Raw genomic sequence first — 17,451 nt, forward strand, 5'->3', positions numbered from 1 at the left:
GTGTTCTGGAACTCACTGCCCGTGGTGTTCTGGGACTCACTGCCCATGTTATTCTGGGACTCACTGCGTGTGTTGTTCTGGGACTCACTGCCCATTTTGTCCTGTGACTCACTGTCAGTGTTTTTGCAGGACTCACTGTCAGTGTTGTTCTGGGACTCCCTGGTCGCATTGTTCCAGGACTCACTGCCCGTGTTGTTCTGGGACTCACTGCCCGTGTTGTTCTGGGACTCAGTTCCTATTTTGTCCTGTGACTCACTGTCAGTGTTGTTCCCGAACTCACTGTCAGAGTTGTTCCGGGACTCCCTGGTCGCATTGTTCCAGGATTCACTGCCCGTGTTGTTCTGGGACTCACTGCCCCTGTTTTCCTGTGACTCATGGCCAGTTTTGTTCCAGGACTCACTGTCCATGTTGTTCTGGGACTCACTGGTCGCGTTGTTCCAGGACTCACTGTCCGTGTTGTTCTGGGACCCACTGTCTGTGCAGTTCCGGGACACACTGCCTGTGTTTTTCTGGTATGCACTGTTAATGTTTTTCTGGGACTCACTGCACATGTTGTCCTGGGACTCACTGTCCGTGTTGTTTTGGGACTCACTGCCCTTGCTGTTCTGGGACTCATTGTCCGTGTTGTTCCTGTACTCACTGCCCATGTTGTTCTGGGATGCACAGCCCGTGGTGTTCTGGGACTCACTGCCCGTGGTGTTCTGAGACTCACTACACATATCGTTCTGGGACTCACTGCCCGTGATGATCCGGGACTCACAGTCCGTGTTGTTCTGTGACTCACTGCACGTGTTGTTCTAGGACTCACTACCCATGTTGTTCAGGGACTCACTGCACGTGTTGTTCTGGGTCTCACTGCCCTTGCTGTTCTGGGACTCATTGTCCGTGTTGTTCTGGGACTCATGGTCACAATGTTCTGGGACTCTCAATCCGTGTTGTTCTGTTAGTCACTGTCCATGTTGTTCTGGGATTCACTGCCCGTGTTGTTCTCGAACTCACTGTGCATGTTGTTCTAGTACTCATTGTCCATGTTGTTCCGGTCCTCACTGCCCATGTTGTTCTTGGACTCACTGCCCGTGTTGTTCAGGGACTCACTGCACGTGGTGTTCTGGGACTCACTGCCCTTGCTGTTCTGGGACTCATTGTCCGTGTTGTTCCCGTACTCACTACCCATGGTGTTCTGGGACTCACTGTCTGTTTTGTTCTGGGACTCACCGTCCGTGTTGTTCCAGGACTCACTGTCTGTTTTGTTCTGGGACTCACTGTCCGTGTTGTTCTGGGACTCACTGATCGTGCTGTTCTGGAACTCTCAATCCGTGTTGTTCTGTGACTCACTGTCCATGGTGTTCTGGGCTTCACTGCCCGTGTTGTTCTGAGATTCACTGCCCCTGCTGGTCTGGAACTCACTGTCCATGTTGTTCTGGGACTCACTGCCCGTGTTGTTCTGGGACTCACTGCCCTTGGTGTTCTGGGACTCATTGTCCGTGTTGTTCCGGTACTCACTGCCCATGTTGTTCTGGAACTCACTGCCCGTGGTGTTCTGGGACTCACTGCCCATGTTATTCAGGGACTCACTGCCAGTGATGTCCTGCGACTTACTGTCAATGTTGTTCTGGTACCCACCGTCCATGTTGTTCAGTGAGTCACTGCCTCTGTTGTTCTGGGACTCACTGCCCTTGCCCTTCTGGGACTCATTGTCCATGTTGTTCCAGTACTCACTGCCCATGTTGTTCTCTTACCCACTGCCCGCGGTGTTCTGGGACTCACTGCCTCTGTTGTTCTGGGACTCACTGCCTCTGTTGTTCTGGGACTCACTGCCCGTTTTGTCCTGTGACTTACTTTCAGGGTTGTTCCAGGACTCACTGTCCGTGTTGTTCTCGGACTTACTGCCCATGTTGTTCTGGGACTCACTGCCCGTGTTGTTCTGGGACTCACTGCCAGGGTCGTTCCAGGACTCAGTGTCCTTGTTGTTTTGGGACTCACTTGTCGCGTTGTTCTAGGCCTCACTGTCCGTGTTGTTCTGGGACTCACTGTCCGTGTTGTTCTGGGACTCACTGCCTGTGTTGTTTTTTGACTCACTGCCCTTGCTGTTCTGGGACTCATTGTCCGTGTTGTTCCTGTACTTACTGCTCATGTTGTTCTGGGATTCACAGCCCGTGGTGTTCTGGGACGCACTGCCGGTTGTGTTCTGAGACTCGCTACCCATATCGTTCTGAGACTCACTGCCCGTGATGATCCGGGACTCACAGCCCCTGTTGTTCTGGGACTCACTGTCCACGTTGTTCTAGGACTCACTACCCGTGTTGTTCAGGGACTCACTGCACGTGTTGTTCTGGGAGTCACTGCCCTTGCTGTTCTGGGACTCATTGTCCGTATTGTTCCCGTACTCACTACCCATGGTGTTCTGGGACTCACTGTCTGTTTTGTTCTGGGACTCACTGTCCGTGTTGTTCTGGGACTCACTGGTCGTGCTGTTCTGGAACTCTCAATCCGTGTTGTTGTTTGACTCACTGTCCATGTTGTTCTGGGAATCACTGCCCGTGTTGTTCTGAGATTCACTGCCCCTGCTGGTCTGGAACTCACTGTCCATGTTGTTCTGGGACTCACTGCGCGTGTTGTTCTGGGACTCACTGCCCTTTGTTGTTCTGTGACTCATTGTCCGTGTTGTTCCGGTACTCACTGCCCATGTTGTTCTGGGACCCACTGTCCGTGTTTTTCTGGGACTCACTGCCCATGCTATTCTGGGACTCACTGCCCGTGTTGTTCTGGGACTCAGTTCCTATTTTGTCCTGTGACTCACTGTCAGTGTTGTTCCAGAACTCACTGTCAGAGTTGTTCCGGGACTCCCTGGTCGCATTGTTCCAGGATTCACTGCCCGTGTTGTTCTGGGACTCACTGCCCCTGTTTTCCTGTGACTCATGGCCAGTTTTGTTCCAGGACTCACTGTCCATGTTGTTCTGGGACTCACTGGTCGCGTTGTTCCAGGACTCACTGTCCGTGTTGTTGTGGGAATTACTGTCCGTGCTGTTCCAGGACTCATTGTCCGTGTTTATCTGGGACTCACTGTCCATGTTGCTGTGGGACGCACTGTCTATGTTGTTCCGGGACACACCGCCCGTGTTTTTCTGGTATGCACTGCTCATGTTTTTCTGGGACTCACTGCCCGTGTTGTCCTGGGACTCACTGCCTGTGTTGTTTTGGGACTCACTGCCCTTGCTGTTCTGGGACTCATTGTCCGTGTTGTTCCTGTACTCACTGCCCATGTTGTTCTGTGATTCACAGCCCGTGGTGTTCTGGGACTCACTGCCCGTGGTGTTCTGAGACTCACTACCCATATCGTTCTGGGACTCACTGCCCGTGATGATCTGGGACTCACAGTCCGTGTTGTTCTGGGACTCACTGCACGTATTGTTCTGGGACTCACTGCCCCTGCTGTTCTGGGACTCATTGTCCGTGTTGTTCTGTGAGTCACTGTCCCTGTTGTTCTGCGATTCACTGCCTGTGTTGTTCTGAGATTCACTGACCGTGCTGTTCTCGAACTCACTGCACATGTTGTGCTGGGACTCATTGTCCGTGTTGTTCCGGTACTCACTGCCCATGTTGTTCTGGGACTCACTGCCCGTCGTGTTTAGGGACTCACTGCTCGTGGTGTTCTGGGACTCACTGCCCATGTTGTTCTGGGAGTCACTACGCGTGTTGTTCTGGGACTAACTGCCCGTTTTGTCCTGTGACTAACCGTAATTGTTTTTGCAGGACTCACTGTCAGTGTTGTTCTGGGGCTCCCTGGTCGCGTTGTTCCAGGACTCACTGCCCGTGTTGTTCTCGGATTCACTATCCGTGTTGTTCTGGGACTCACTGCCCATGATGTTCTAGGATTCATGGCCCGTATTGTTCTGGGACTCACTGTCCATGCTGTTCTGGTCCTCACTGCCCATGTTGTTCTGGGACTCACTGCCCATGTTATTCTGGGACTCACTGCCCATGTTGTTCTTGGGACTCACTTCCCATTTTGTTCGGTGACTCGCTGTCAGTGTTGTTCCAGAACTCACTGTCAGAGTTGTTCTGGGACTCCCTGGTCGCGTTGTTCTGGGACTCACTGCCCGTGTTGTTCTGGGACTCACTGCCAGGGTCGTTCCAGGGCTCAGTGTCCGTGTTGTTTTGGGACTCACTTGTCGCGTTGTTCCAGGCCTCACTCTCCGTGTTGTTCTGGGACTCACAGTCCATGTTGTTCTGGGACTCACTGCCTGTGCTGTTTTGTGACTCACTGCCCTTGCTGTTCTGGGACTCATTGTCCGTGTTGTTCCTGTACTTACTGCCCATGTTGTTCTGGGATTCACAGCCCGTGGTGTTCTGGGACTCACTGCCCGTGGTGTTCTGGGACTCACTGCCCGTGGTGTTCTGGGACTCACTGTCCTGTTTGTTCTGGGACTCACTGTCAATGTTGTTCTGGGGCCCACTGTCCGTGTTGTTCTGGGACTCACTGCCCATGGTATTCTGAGACTCACTACCCATATCGTTCTGGGACTCACTGCCCGTGATGATCCGGGACTCACAGCCCCTGTTGTTCTGGGACTCACTGTCCGCGTTGTTCTGGGACTCACTGCCCTTGCTGTTCTGGGACTCATTGTCCGTATTGTTCCCGTACTCACTACCCATGGTGTTCTGGGACTCACTGTCTGTTTTGTTCTGGGACTCACTGTCCGTGTTGTTCTGGGACTCACTGGTCGTGCTGTTCTGGAACTCTCAATCCGTGTTGTTCTGTGACTCACTGTCCATGTTGTTCTGCGATTCACTGCCCGTGTTGTTCTGAGATTCACTGCCCCTGCTGATCTGGAACTCACTGTCCGTGTTGTTCCGGTACTCACTGCCCATGTTGTTCTGGAACTCACTGCCCGTGGTGTTCTGGGACTCACTGCCCGTGTTGTTCTGGGACTCACTGCCCGTGTTGTTCTGGGACTCACTGTCCTGTTTGTTCTGGGACTCACTGTCAATGTTGTTCTGGGACCCACTGTCCGTGTTGTTCTGGGACTCACTGCCCATGGTATTCTGGGACTCACTGCCCGTGTTGTTCTGGGACTCACTTCCTATTTTGTCCTGTGACTCACTGTCAGTGTTGTTCCAGAACTCACTGCCCATGTTGTTCTGGCACTCACTATCCGTGTTGTTCTGGGACTCACTGCCCATGTTGTTCTGGGACTCACTGTCAGTGTTGTTCTGGGACTCAAAGCCCGTGGTGTTCTTGAACTCACTGCCCGTGTTGTCCTGGGGCTCACTGTCCATGTTGTTCTGGGACTCACTGGTTGCGTTGTTCCAGGACTCACTACCGTGTTGCTCTGGGACCCATTGTCCATGTTGTTGTGGGACTTACTGTCCGTGCTGTTCCAGGACTCACTGTCCATGTTTTTCTGTGACTCACTGTCCATGTTGTTGTGGGACTCACTGTCTGTGCAGTTCCGGGACACACTGCCCGTGTTTTTCTGGTATGCACTGTTCATGTTTTTCTGGGACTCACTGCCCATGTTGTCCTGGGACTCACTGTCCGTGTTGTTCTGGGAGTCACTGCCTGTGTTGTTTTGGGACTCACTGCCCTTGCTGTTCTGGGACTCATTGTCCGTGTTGTTCCTGTACTCACTGCCCATGTTGTTCTGGGATGCACAGCCCGTGGTGTTCTGGGACTCACTGCCCGTGGTGTTCTGAGACTCACTACCCATGTCGTTCTGGGACTCACTGCCCGTGTTGTTCTAGGACTCACTACCCATGTTGTTCAGGGACTCACTGCACGTGTTGTTCTGGGTCTCACTGCCCTTGATGTTCTGGGACTCACTGTCCGTGTTGTTCTCGAACTCACTGTGCATGTTGTTCTAGTACTCATTGTCCGTGTTGTTCCGGTACTCACTGCCCATGTTGTTCTGGGACTCACTGCCCGTGTTGTTCAGGGACTCACTTCACGTATTGTTCTGGGACTCACTGCCCTTGCTGTTCTGGGACTCCTTGTCCGTGTTGTTCCCGTACTCACTACCCATGGTGTTCTGGGACTCACTGTCTGTTTTGTTCTGGGACTCACCGTCCGTGATGTTCCAGGACTCACTGTCTGTTTTGTTCTGGGACTCACTGTCCGTGTTGTTCTGGGACTCACTGTCCATGTTGTTCTGGGACCCACTGTCCGTGTTGTTGTGGGACTTACTGTCCGTGCTGTTCCAGGACTCACTGTCCGTGTTTTTCTGTGACTCACTGTCCATGTTGTTGTGGGACTCACTGTCTGTGCAGTTCCGGGACACACTGCCCGTGTTTTTCTGGTATGCACTGTTCATGTTTTTCTGGGACTCACTGCCCATGTTGTCCTGGGACTCACTGTCCGTGTTGTTCTGGGAGTCACTGTCCGCGTTGTTCTAGGACACACTACCCGTGTTGTTCAGGGACTCACTGCACGTGTTGTTCTGGGACTCACTGCCCTTGCTGTTCTGGGACTCATTGTCCGTGTTGTTCCCATTCTCACTACCCATGGTGTTCTGGGACTCACTGTCTGTTTTGTTCTGGGACTCACTGTCCATGTTGTTCTGGGACTCACTGGTCGCGCTCTTCTGGAGCTCTCAATCCGTGTTGTTCTGGGACTCACTGTCCATGTTGTTCTGGGACTCACTGCCCGTGTTGTTCTGGGAATCACTGTCCTTGCTGTTCTGGGACTCATTGTCCGTGTTGTTCCGGTACTCACTGCACATGTTGTTCTGGAACTCACTGCCCGTGGTGTTCTGGGACTCACTGCCCATGTTGTTCTGGGACTCACTGCGCGTGTTGTTCTGGGACTCACTGCCAATTTTGTCATGTGACTAACTGTCAGTGTTTTTGCAGGACTCACTGTCAGTGTTGTTCTGGGACTCCCTGGTTGCATTGTTCCAGGACTCACTGCCCGTGTTGTTCTGGGGTTCATTATCCGTGTTGTTCTGGGACTCATGGCCAGTTTTGTTCCAGGACTCACTGTCCATGTTGTTCTGGGACTCACTGGTCGCGTTGTTCCAGGACTCACTGTCCGTGTTGTTCTGGGACCCACTGTCCGTGTTGTTGTGGGAATTACTGTCCGTGCTGTTCCAGGACTCACTGTCCGTGTTTATCTGGGACTCACTGTCCATGTTGCTGTGGGACACACTGTCCATGTTGTTCCGGGACACACCGCCTGTGTTTTTCTGGTATGCACTGCTCATGTTTTTCTGGGACTCACTGCCCGTGTTGTCCTGGGACTCACTGTCCGTGTTGTTCTGGGACTCACTGCCTGTGTTGTTTTGGGACTCACTGCCCTTGCTGTTCTGGGACTCATTGTCCGTGTTGTTCCTGTACTCACTGCCCATGTTGTTCTGTGATTCACAGCCCGTGGTGTTCTGGGACTCACTGCCCGTGGTGTTCTGAGACTCACTACCCATATCGTTCTGGGACTCACTGCCCGTGATGATCTGGGACTCACAGTCCGTGTTGTTCTGGGACTCACTGCACGTATTGTTCTGGGACTCACTGCCCCTGCTGTTCTGGGACTCATTGTCCGTGTTGTTCTGGGACTCACTGGTCGCGCTGTTCTGGGACTCTCAATCCGTGTTGTTCTGTGAGTCACTGTCCCTGTTGTTCTGCGATTCACTGCCCGTGTTGTTCTGAGATTCAATGACCGTGCTGTTCTCGAACTCACTGTCCATGTTGTGCTGGGACTCATTGTCCGTGTTGTTCCGGTACTCACTGCTCATGTTGTTCTGGGACTCACTGCCCGTGGTGTTTAGGGACTCACTGCTCGTGGTGTTCTGGGACTCACTGCCCATGTTGTTCTGGGAGTCACTACGCGTGTTGTTCTGGGACTCACTGCCCGTTTTGTCCTGTGACTAACCGTCGTTGTTCTTGCAGGACTCACTGTCAGTGTTGTTCTGGGGCTCCCTGGTCGCGTTGTTCCAGGACTCACTGCCCGTGTTGTTCTCGGATTCACTATCCGTGTTGTTCTGGTACTCACTGCCCGTGTTGTTCTGGGACTCACTGCCCGTGTTGTTCTGGGACTCACTGCCCATGATGTTCTGGGATTCATGGCCCGTATTGTTCTGGGACTCACTGTCCATGCTGTTCTGGTCCTCACTGCCCATGTTGTTCTGGGACTCACTGCCCATGTTATTCTGGGACTCACTGCCCGTGTTGTTCTGGGACTGACTTCCCATTTTGTTCCGTGACTCGCTGTCAGTGTTGTTCCAGAACTCACTGTCAGAGTTGTTCTGGGACTCCCTGGTCGCGTTGTTCCAGGACTCACTGCCCGTGTTGTTCTGGGACTCACTGCCCGTGCTGTTCTTGGACTCACTGTCCGTGTTGTTCTGGGACTCAAAGCCCGTGGTGTTCTTGAACTCACTGCCCGTGTTGTCCTGGGGCTCACTGTCCATGTTGTTCTGGGACTCACCGTCCGTGTTGTTCTGGGACTCACTGCCCTTGCTGTTCTGGGACTCATTGTCGATGTTGTTCTGGGACTCACCGTCCGTGTTGTTCTGGGACTCACTGCCCGTGGTGTTCTGGGACTCACTGCCCGTGTTTTCCTGTGACTCACGGCCAGCATTGTTCCAGAACTCACTGTCCATGTTGTTCTGGGACTCACTGCCCGTGTTGACCTGGGACTCACCTTACATGTTGTTCTGGGACTCACTGCCTGTGTTATTCTGGGACTCACTGCACTTGCTGTTCTGGGACTCATTGTCCGTGTTGTTCCCGTACTCACTGCCCATGTTGTTCTGGGACTCACTGGCCATGGTGTTTGCGGACTCACTAACCGTGGTGTTCTGGGACTCACTGCCCATGTTGTTCTGGGACTCACTGCCTCTGTTGTTCTGGGACTCACTGCCCGTTTTGTCCTGTGACATACTTTCAGTGTTGTTCCAGGACTCACTGTCCGTGTTGTTCTCGGACTTACTGCCCATGTTGTTCTGGGACTCACTGCCCGTGTTGTTCTGGGACTCACTGCCAGGGTCGTTCCAGGACTCAGTGTCCGTGTTGTTTTGGGACTCACTTGTCGCGTTGTTCCAGGCCTCACTGTCCGTGTTGTTCTGGGACTCACAGTCCATGTTGTTCTGGGACTCACTGCCTGTGCTGTTTTGTGACTCACTGCCCTTGCTGTTCTGGGACTCATTGTCCGTGTTGTTCCTGTACTTACTGCCCATGTTGTTCTGGGATTCACAGCCCGTGGTGTTCTGGGACTCACTGCCCGTGGTGTTCTGGGACTCACTGCCCGTGGTGTTCTGGGACTCACTGTCCTGTTTGTTCTGGGACTCACTGTCAATGTTGTTCTGGGGCCCACTGTCCGTGTTGTTCTGGGACTCACTGCCCATGGTATTCTGAGACTCACTACCCATATCGTTCTGGGACTCACTGCCCGTGATGATCCGGGACTCACAGCCCCTGTTGTTCTGGGACTCACTGTCCGCGTTGTTCTGGGACTCACTGCCCTTGCTGTTCTGGGACTCATTGTCCGTATTGTTCCCGTACTCACTACCCATGGTGTTCTGGGACTCACTGTCTGTTTTGTTCTGGGACTCACTGTCCGTGTTGTTCTGGGACTCACTGGTCGTGCTGTTCTGGAACTCTCAATCCGTGTTGTTCTGTGACTCACTGTCCATGTTGTTCTGCGATTCACTGCCCGTGTTGTTCTGAGATTCACTGCCCCTGCTGATCTGGAACTCACTGTCCGTGTTGTTCCGGTACTCACTGCCCATGTTGTTCTGGAACTCACTGCCCGTGGTGTTCTGGGACTCACTGCCCGTGTTGTTCTGGGACTCACTGCCCGTGTTGTTCTGGGACTCACTGTCCTGTTTGTTCTGGGACTCACTGTCAATGTTGTTCTGGGACCCACTGTCCGTGTTGTTCTGGGACTCACTGCCCATGGTATTCTGGGACTCACTGCCCGTGTTGTTCTGGGACTCACTTCCTATTTTGTCCTGTGACTCACTGTCAGTGTTGTTCCAGAACTCACTGCCCATGTTGTTCTGGCACTCACTATCCGTGTTGTTCTGGGACTCACTGCCCATGTTGTTCTGGGACTCACTGTCAGTGTTGTTCTGGGACTCAAAGCCCGTGGTGTTCTTGAACTCACTGCCCGTGTTGTCCTGGGGCTCACTGTCCATGTTGTTCTGGGACTCACTGGTTGCGTTGTTCCAGGACTCACTGTCCGTGTAGCTCTGGGACCCACTGTCCGTGTTGTTGTGGGACTTACTGTCCGTGCTGTTCCAGGACTCACTGTCCGTGTTTTTCTGTGACTCACTGTCCATGTTGTTGTGGGACTCACTGTCTGTGCAGTTCCGGGACACACTGCCCGTGTTTTTCTGGTATGCACTGTTCATGTTTTTCTGGGACTCACTGCCCATGTTGTCCTGGGACTTACTGTCCGTGTTGTTCTGGGAGTCACTGTCCGCGTTGTTCTAGGACACACTACCCGTGTTGTTCAGGGACTCACTGCACGTGTTGTTCTGGGACTCACTGCCCTTGCTGTTCTGGGACTCATTGTCCGTGTTGTTCCCGTACTCACTACCCATGGTGTTCTGGGACTCACTGTCTGTTTTGTTCTGGGACTCACTGTCCATGTTGTTCTGGGACTCACTGGTCGCGCTCTTCTGGAGCTCTCAATCCGTGTTGTTCTGGGACTCACTGTCCATGTTGTTCTGGGACTCATTGCCCGTGTTGTTCTGGGAATCACTGCCCTTGCTGTTCTGGGACTCATGGCCAGTTTTGTTCCAGCACTCACTGTCCATGTTGTTCTGGGACTCACTGGTCGCGTTGTTCCAGGACTCACTGTCCGTGTTGTTCTGGGACCCACTGCCCATGTTGTTGTGGGAATTACTGTCCGTGCTGTTCCAGGACTCACTGTCCGTGTTTATCTGGGACTCACTGTCCATGTTGCTGTGGGACGCACTGTCCATGTTGTTCCGGGACACACCGCCCGTGTTTTTCTGGTATGCACTTCTCATGTTTTTCTGGGACTCACTGCCCGTGTTGTCCTGGGACTCACTGTCCGTGTTGTTCTGGGACTCACTGCCTGTGTTGTTTTGGGACTCACTGCCCTTGCTGTTCTGGGACTCATTGTCCGTGTTGTTCCTGTACTCACTGCCCATGTGGTTCTGTGATTCACAGCCCGTGGTGTTCTGGGACTCACTGCCCGTGGTGTTCTGAGACTCACTACCCATATCGTTCTGGGACTCACTGCCCGTGATGATCTGGGACTCACAGTCCGTGTTGTTCTGGGACTCACTGCACGTATTGTTCTGGGACTCACTGCCCCTGCTGTTCTGGGACTCATTGTCCGTGTTGTTCTGGGACTCACTGGTCGCGCTGTTCTGGGACTCTCAATCCGTGTTGTTCTGTGAGTCACTGTCCCTGTTGTTCTGCGATTCACTGCCCGTGTTGTTCTGAGATTCACTGACCGTGCTGTTCTCGAACTCACTGTCCATGTTGTGCTGGGACTCATTGTCCGTGTTGTTCCGGTACTCACTGCCCATGTTGTTCTGGGACTCACTGCCCGTCGTGTTTAGGGACTCACTGCTCGTGGTGTTCTGGGACTCACTGCCCATGTTGTTCTGGGAGTCACTACGCGTGTTGTTCTGGGACTCACTGCCCGTTTTGTCCTGTGATTAACCGTCGTTGTTTTTGCAGGACTCACTGCCCATGTTGTTCTGGGACTCACTGCCCGTGTTGTTCTGGGACTCACTGCCCGTGTTGTTCTGGGACTCACTGTCCTTTTTGTTCTGGGACTCACTGTCAATGTTGTTCTGGAACCCACTGTCCGTGTTGTTCTGGGACTCACTGCCCATGATGTTCTGGGATTCATGGCCCGTATTGTTCTGGGACTCACTGTCCATGCTGTTCTGGTCCTCACTGCCCATGTTGTTCTGGGACTCACTGCCCGTGTTGTTCTGGGACTCACTTCCCACTTTGTTCCGTGACTCGCTGTCAGTGCTGTTCCAGAACTCACTGTCAGAGTTGTTCTGGGACTCCCTGGTAGCGTTGTTCCAGGACTCACTCCCCGTGTTGTTCTGGCACTCACTGTCCGTGTTGTTCTGGGACTCACTGCCCGTGTTGTTCTTGGACTCACTGTCCGTGTTGTTCTGGGACTCAAAGCCCATGGTGTTCTTGAACTCACTGCCCGTGTTGTCCTGAGGCTCACTGTCCATGTTGTTCTGGGACGCACCGTCCGTGTTGTTCTGGGACTCACTGCACTTGCTGTTCTGGGACTCATTGTCCATGTTGTTCCGGTACTCAATACCCATGTTTTTCTGGGACTCACTGCCCGTGGTGTTCCAGGACTCACTGCCCATGTTTTCCTGTGACTCACGGCTAGCATTGTTCCAGAACTCACTGTCCATGTTGTTCTGGGACTCACTGGCCATGGTGTTTGCGAACTCACTAACCGTGGTGTTCTGGGACTCACTGCCCATGTTGTTCTGGGACTCACTGCCTCTGTTGTTCTGGGACTCACTGCCCGTTTTGTCCTGTGACTTACTTTCTGGGTTGTTCCAGGACTCGCTGTCCATGTTGTTCTCGGACTTACTGCCCATGTTGTTCTGGGACTCACTGCCCGTGTTGTTCTGGGACTCACTGCCAGGGTCGTTCCAGGACTCAGTGTCCGTGTTGTTCCAGGCCTCACTGTCCGTGTTGTTCTGGGACTCACTGTCCGTGTTGTTCTGGGACTCACTGCCTGTGTTGTTTTGTGACTCACTGCCCTTGCTGTTCTGGGACTCATTGTCCGTGTTGTTCCTGTACTTACTGCTCATGTTGTTCTGGGATTCACAGCCCGTGGTGTTCTGGGACTCACTGCCCGTGGTGTTCTGAGACTCACTACCCATATCGTTCTGGGACTCACTACCCGTGATGATCCGGGACTCACTGCCCCTGTTGTTCTGGGACTCACTCTCCGCGTTGTTCTAGGCCTCACTACCCGTGTTGTTCCGGGACTCACTGGTCGTGCTGTTCTGGAACTCTCAATCCGTGTTGTTCTGTGACTCACTGTCCATGTTGTTCTGGGATTCACTGCCCGTGTTGTTCTGAGATTCACTGCCCCTGCTGGTCTGGAGCTCACTGTCCATGTTGTTCTGGGACTCACTGCGCGTGTTGTTCTGCGACTCACTGCCCTTGGTGTTCTGGGACTCATTGTCCATTTTGTCCTGTGACTAACTGTCAGTGTTTTTGCAGGACTCACTGTCAGTATTGTTCTGGGACTCCCTGGTCGCATTGTTCCAGGACTCACTGCCCGTGTTGTTCTCGGATTCACTGTCCCTGTTGTTCTGGTACTCACTGCCCGTGTTGTTCTGGGACTCACTGCCCGTGTTGTTCTGGGACTCACTGTCTTTTTTGTTCTGGGACTCACTGTCAATGTTGTTCTGGAACCCACTGTCCATGTTGTTCTGGGACTCACTGCCCATGATGTTCTGGGATTCATGGCCCGTATTGTTCTGGGACTCACTGTCCATGCTGTTCTGGTCCTCACTGCCCATGTTGTTCTGGGACTCACTGCCCATGTTATTGTGGGACTCACTGCCCGTGTTGTTCTGGGACTCACTTCCCATTTTGTTCTGTGACTCGCTGTCAGTGCTGTTCCAGAACTCACTGTCAGAGTTGTTCTGGGACTCCCTGGTAGCGTTGTTCCAGGACTCACTCCCCGTGTTGTTCTGGCGCTCACTGTCCGTGTTGTTCTGGGACTCACTGCCCGTGTTGTTCTTGGACTCACTGTCCGTGTTGTTCTGGGACTCAAAGCCCGTGGTGTTCTTGAACTCACTGCCCGTGTTGTCCCTGGCTCACTGTCCATGTTGTTCTGGGACGCACCGTCCGTGTTGTTCTGGGACTCACTGCACTTGCTGTTCTGGGACTCATTGTCCATGTTGTTCCGGTACTCAATACCCATGTTTGTCTGGGACTCACTGCCCGTGGTGTTCTGGGACTCACTGCCCATGTTTTCCTGTGACTCACGGCCAGCATTGTTCCAGAACTCACTGTCCATGTTGTTCTGGGACTCACTGCCCTTGCTGTTCTGGGACTCATTGTCCGTGTTGTTCCCGTACTCACTGCCCATGTTGTTCTGGGACTCACTGGCCATGGTGTTTGCGGACTCACTAACCGTGGTGTTCTGGGACTCACTGCCCATGTTGTTCTGGGACTCACTGCCTCTGTTGTTCTGGGACTCACTGCCCGTTTTGTCCTGTCACTTACTTTCTGGGTTGTTCCAGGACTCACTGTCCATGTTGTTCTCGGACTTACTGCCCATGTTGTTCTGGGACTCACTGCCCGTGTTGTTCTGGGACTCACTGCCAGGGTCGTTCCAGGACTCAGTGTCAGTGTTGTTTTGGGACTCACTTGTCGCGTTGTTCCAGGCCTCACTGTCCGTGTTGTTCTGGGACTCATTGTCCGTGTTGTTCCTGTACTTACTGCTCATGTTGTTCTGGGATTCACAGCCCGTGGTGTTCTGGGACTCACTGCCCGTGGTGTCCTGAGACTCACTACCCATATCGTTCTGGGACTCACTACCCGTGATGATCCGGGACTCAATACCCATGTTGTTCTGGGACTCACTGCCCGTGGTGTTCTGTGACTCACTGCCCGTGTTTTCCTGTGGCTCACTGCCAGCGTTGTTCCAGGACCTCACTGTCCGTGTTGTTCTGGGACTCACTGTCCGTGGTGTTCTGGGACACACTGCCCGTTTTTTTTTCTGGTACACACTGCTCATGTTTTTTCTGGGACTCGCTGCCCGTGTTGTCCTGGGACTCACCTTCCATGTTGTTCTGGGACTCACTGCCTGTGTTGTTCTGGGACTCCCTGCCCTTGCTGTTCTGGGACTCATTGTCCGTGTTGTTCCCGTACTCACTGCCCATGTTGTTCTGGGACTCACTGGTCATGGTGTTTACGGACTCACTACCCGTGGTGTTCCGGGACTCACTGCTCATTTTGTTCTGGGACTCACTGCCTCTGTTGTTCTGGGACTCACTGCCCGTTTTGTCCTGTGACTTACTTTCAGGGTTGTTCCAGGACTCACTGTCCATGTTGTTCCAGGTCCTCACTGCCCGTGGTGTTCTGGGACTGACTGCCCATTTTGTCATGTGACTCACTGCCCGTGTTGTTCTGGGACTCACTGTCCTTTTTGTTCTGGGACTGTCTGTCCATGTTCTGGGACACACTGTCCGTGTTGTTTAGGGACTCACTGCCCGTGTTGTAATGTGACTTATTGCCAGTGCTGTTCCAGGTCTCACTGTCCGTGTTGTTCCGGGACTCTCTGGTGGCGTTGTTCTGGGACTCAAAGCCCGTGGTGTTCTTGGACTCACTGCCCGTGTTGTCCTGGGGCTCACTGTCCATGCTGTTCTGTGACACACCGTCCGTGTTGTTCAGGGACTCACTGCCTGTGTTGTTCTAGGTCTCACTATCCGTGTTGTTCTGGGACTCACTGTCCGAGTTGTTCTGGGACTCACTGCCCGTGTTGTTCTGGGACTCACTACCCGTGTTGTTCTGCGACTCACTGCCAGTGTTGTTCCAGGACTTACTGTCCGTGTTGTTCTGGGACTCACTGGTCGCACTGTTCTGGGACTCACAATCCGTGTTATTCTGTGACTCACTGTCCATGTTGTTCTGGGATTCACTTCCCGTGTTGTTCTGGGATTCACTGCCCGTGCTTTTCTGAGATTCACTGCCCATGCTGTTGTGGAACTCGCTGTCCATGTTGTTCTGGGACTCAACGTCCGTGTTGTTCTGGGACTAACTGCCCGTGTTGTTCTGGGACTCACTGTCCTTTTTGTTCTGGGACTGTCTGTCCATGTTGTTCTGGGACACGCTGTCCGTGTTGTTCAGGGACTCACTGCCCGCTGTTCAGGGACTCACTGGCTCTGTTTTTCTGGGACTCACTGCCCGTGTTGTCTTGGGACTCACTGCCCTTGCTGTTCTGGGACTCAGTGTCCGTGTTGCTCCAGTACTCAATGCCCGTGGTGTTTAGGGACTCACTGCCCGCGGTGTTCTGGAAATCACTGCCCGTGGTGTTTTGGGTCTCACTGCCTGTGGTGTTCTGTGACTCACTGCCATGGTGTTCTAGGACTCACTGCCCGTGTTTTTCTGGGACTCACTGGTGGCGTTGTTCCAGGACTCAGTACCCATGCTGTTCTGGGACTCACGATCCGTGTTGTTCAGGGACTCATTGTCCATGTTGTTCCGGGACTCACTGTCCGTGCTGTTCTGGGACTCACTGCCCGTGTTGTTCTGGGACTCACTACCCGTGTTGTTCTGGGATTCACTGCCCGTGTTTTTCTGAGATTCACTGCCCATGCTGTTCTGGAACTCGCTGTCCATGTTGTTCTGGGACTCAACGTCCGTGTTGTTCTGGGACTAACAGCCCGTGTTGTTCTGGGACTCACTGGTGGCGTTGTTCCAGGACTCAGTACCCATGCTGTTCTGGGACTCACGATCCGTGTTGTTCAGGGACTCATTGTCCATGTTGTTCCGGGACTCACTGTCCGTGCTGTTCTGGGACTCACTGCCCGTGTTGTTCTGGGACTCACTACCCGTGTTGTTCTGCGACTCACTGCCCGTGTTGTCCTGTGACTCACTGCCAGTGTTATTCCAGGACTTACTGTCCGTGTTGTTCTGGGACTCACTGGTCGCACTGTTCTGGGACTCACAATCCGTGTTATTCTGTGACTCACTGTCCATGTTGTTCTGGGATTCACTTCCCGTGTTGTTCTGGGATTCACTGCCCGTGTTTTTCTGAGATTCACTGCCCATGCTGTTCTGGAACTCGCTGTCCATGTTGTTCTGGGACTCAACGTCCGTGTTGTTCTGGGACTAACTGCCCGTGTTGTTCTGGGACTCACTGTCCTTTTTGTTCTGGGACTGTCTGTCCATGTTGTTCTGGGACACGCTGTCCGTGTTGTTCAGGGACTCACTGCCAGCTGTTCAGGGACTCACTGGCTCTGTTTTTCTGGGACTCACTGCCCGTGTTGTCTTGGGACTCACTGCCCTTGCTGTTCTGGAATTCACTGCCTGTGTTGTTCCTGTACTCACTGCCCATGTTATTATGCAACTCTCAGCCCGTGCTGGTCTGAGACTTACTACCCATGTCGTTCTGAGACTCACTGCCCGTGAAGATCCGGACTCACAGCCCGTGTTGTTCTTGGACTCACTGGCCGCGTTGTTCTAGGACTTACTACCCGTGTTGTTCTGGGACTCACTGCCCATGTTGTTCTGGGATTCACTGCCCGTGTTGTTCTGGGATTCACTGCCCGTGTGTTTCTGAGATTCACTGCCCATGCTGTTCTGGAACTCACTGTCCATGTTGTTCTGGGACTGAACGTCCGTGTTGTTCATGGACTCACTGCCCGTGTTTTTCTGGGACTCACTGCCCTTGTTGTTCTGGGACTCACTGCCCATGTTGTTCTGGGACTCACTGCTTGTTTTGTCCTATGACTCACTGTCAGTGTTCCAGGA

This window comes from Chiloscyllium punctatum, chromosome 8 (genome assembly GCF_047496795.1).
Source record: "Chiloscyllium punctatum isolate Juve2018m chromosome 8, sChiPun1.3, whole genome shotgun sequence".
Classification (NCBI taxonomy): Eukaryota; Metazoa; Chordata; class Chondrichthyes; order Orectolobiformes; family Hemiscylliidae; genus Chiloscyllium; species Chiloscyllium punctatum.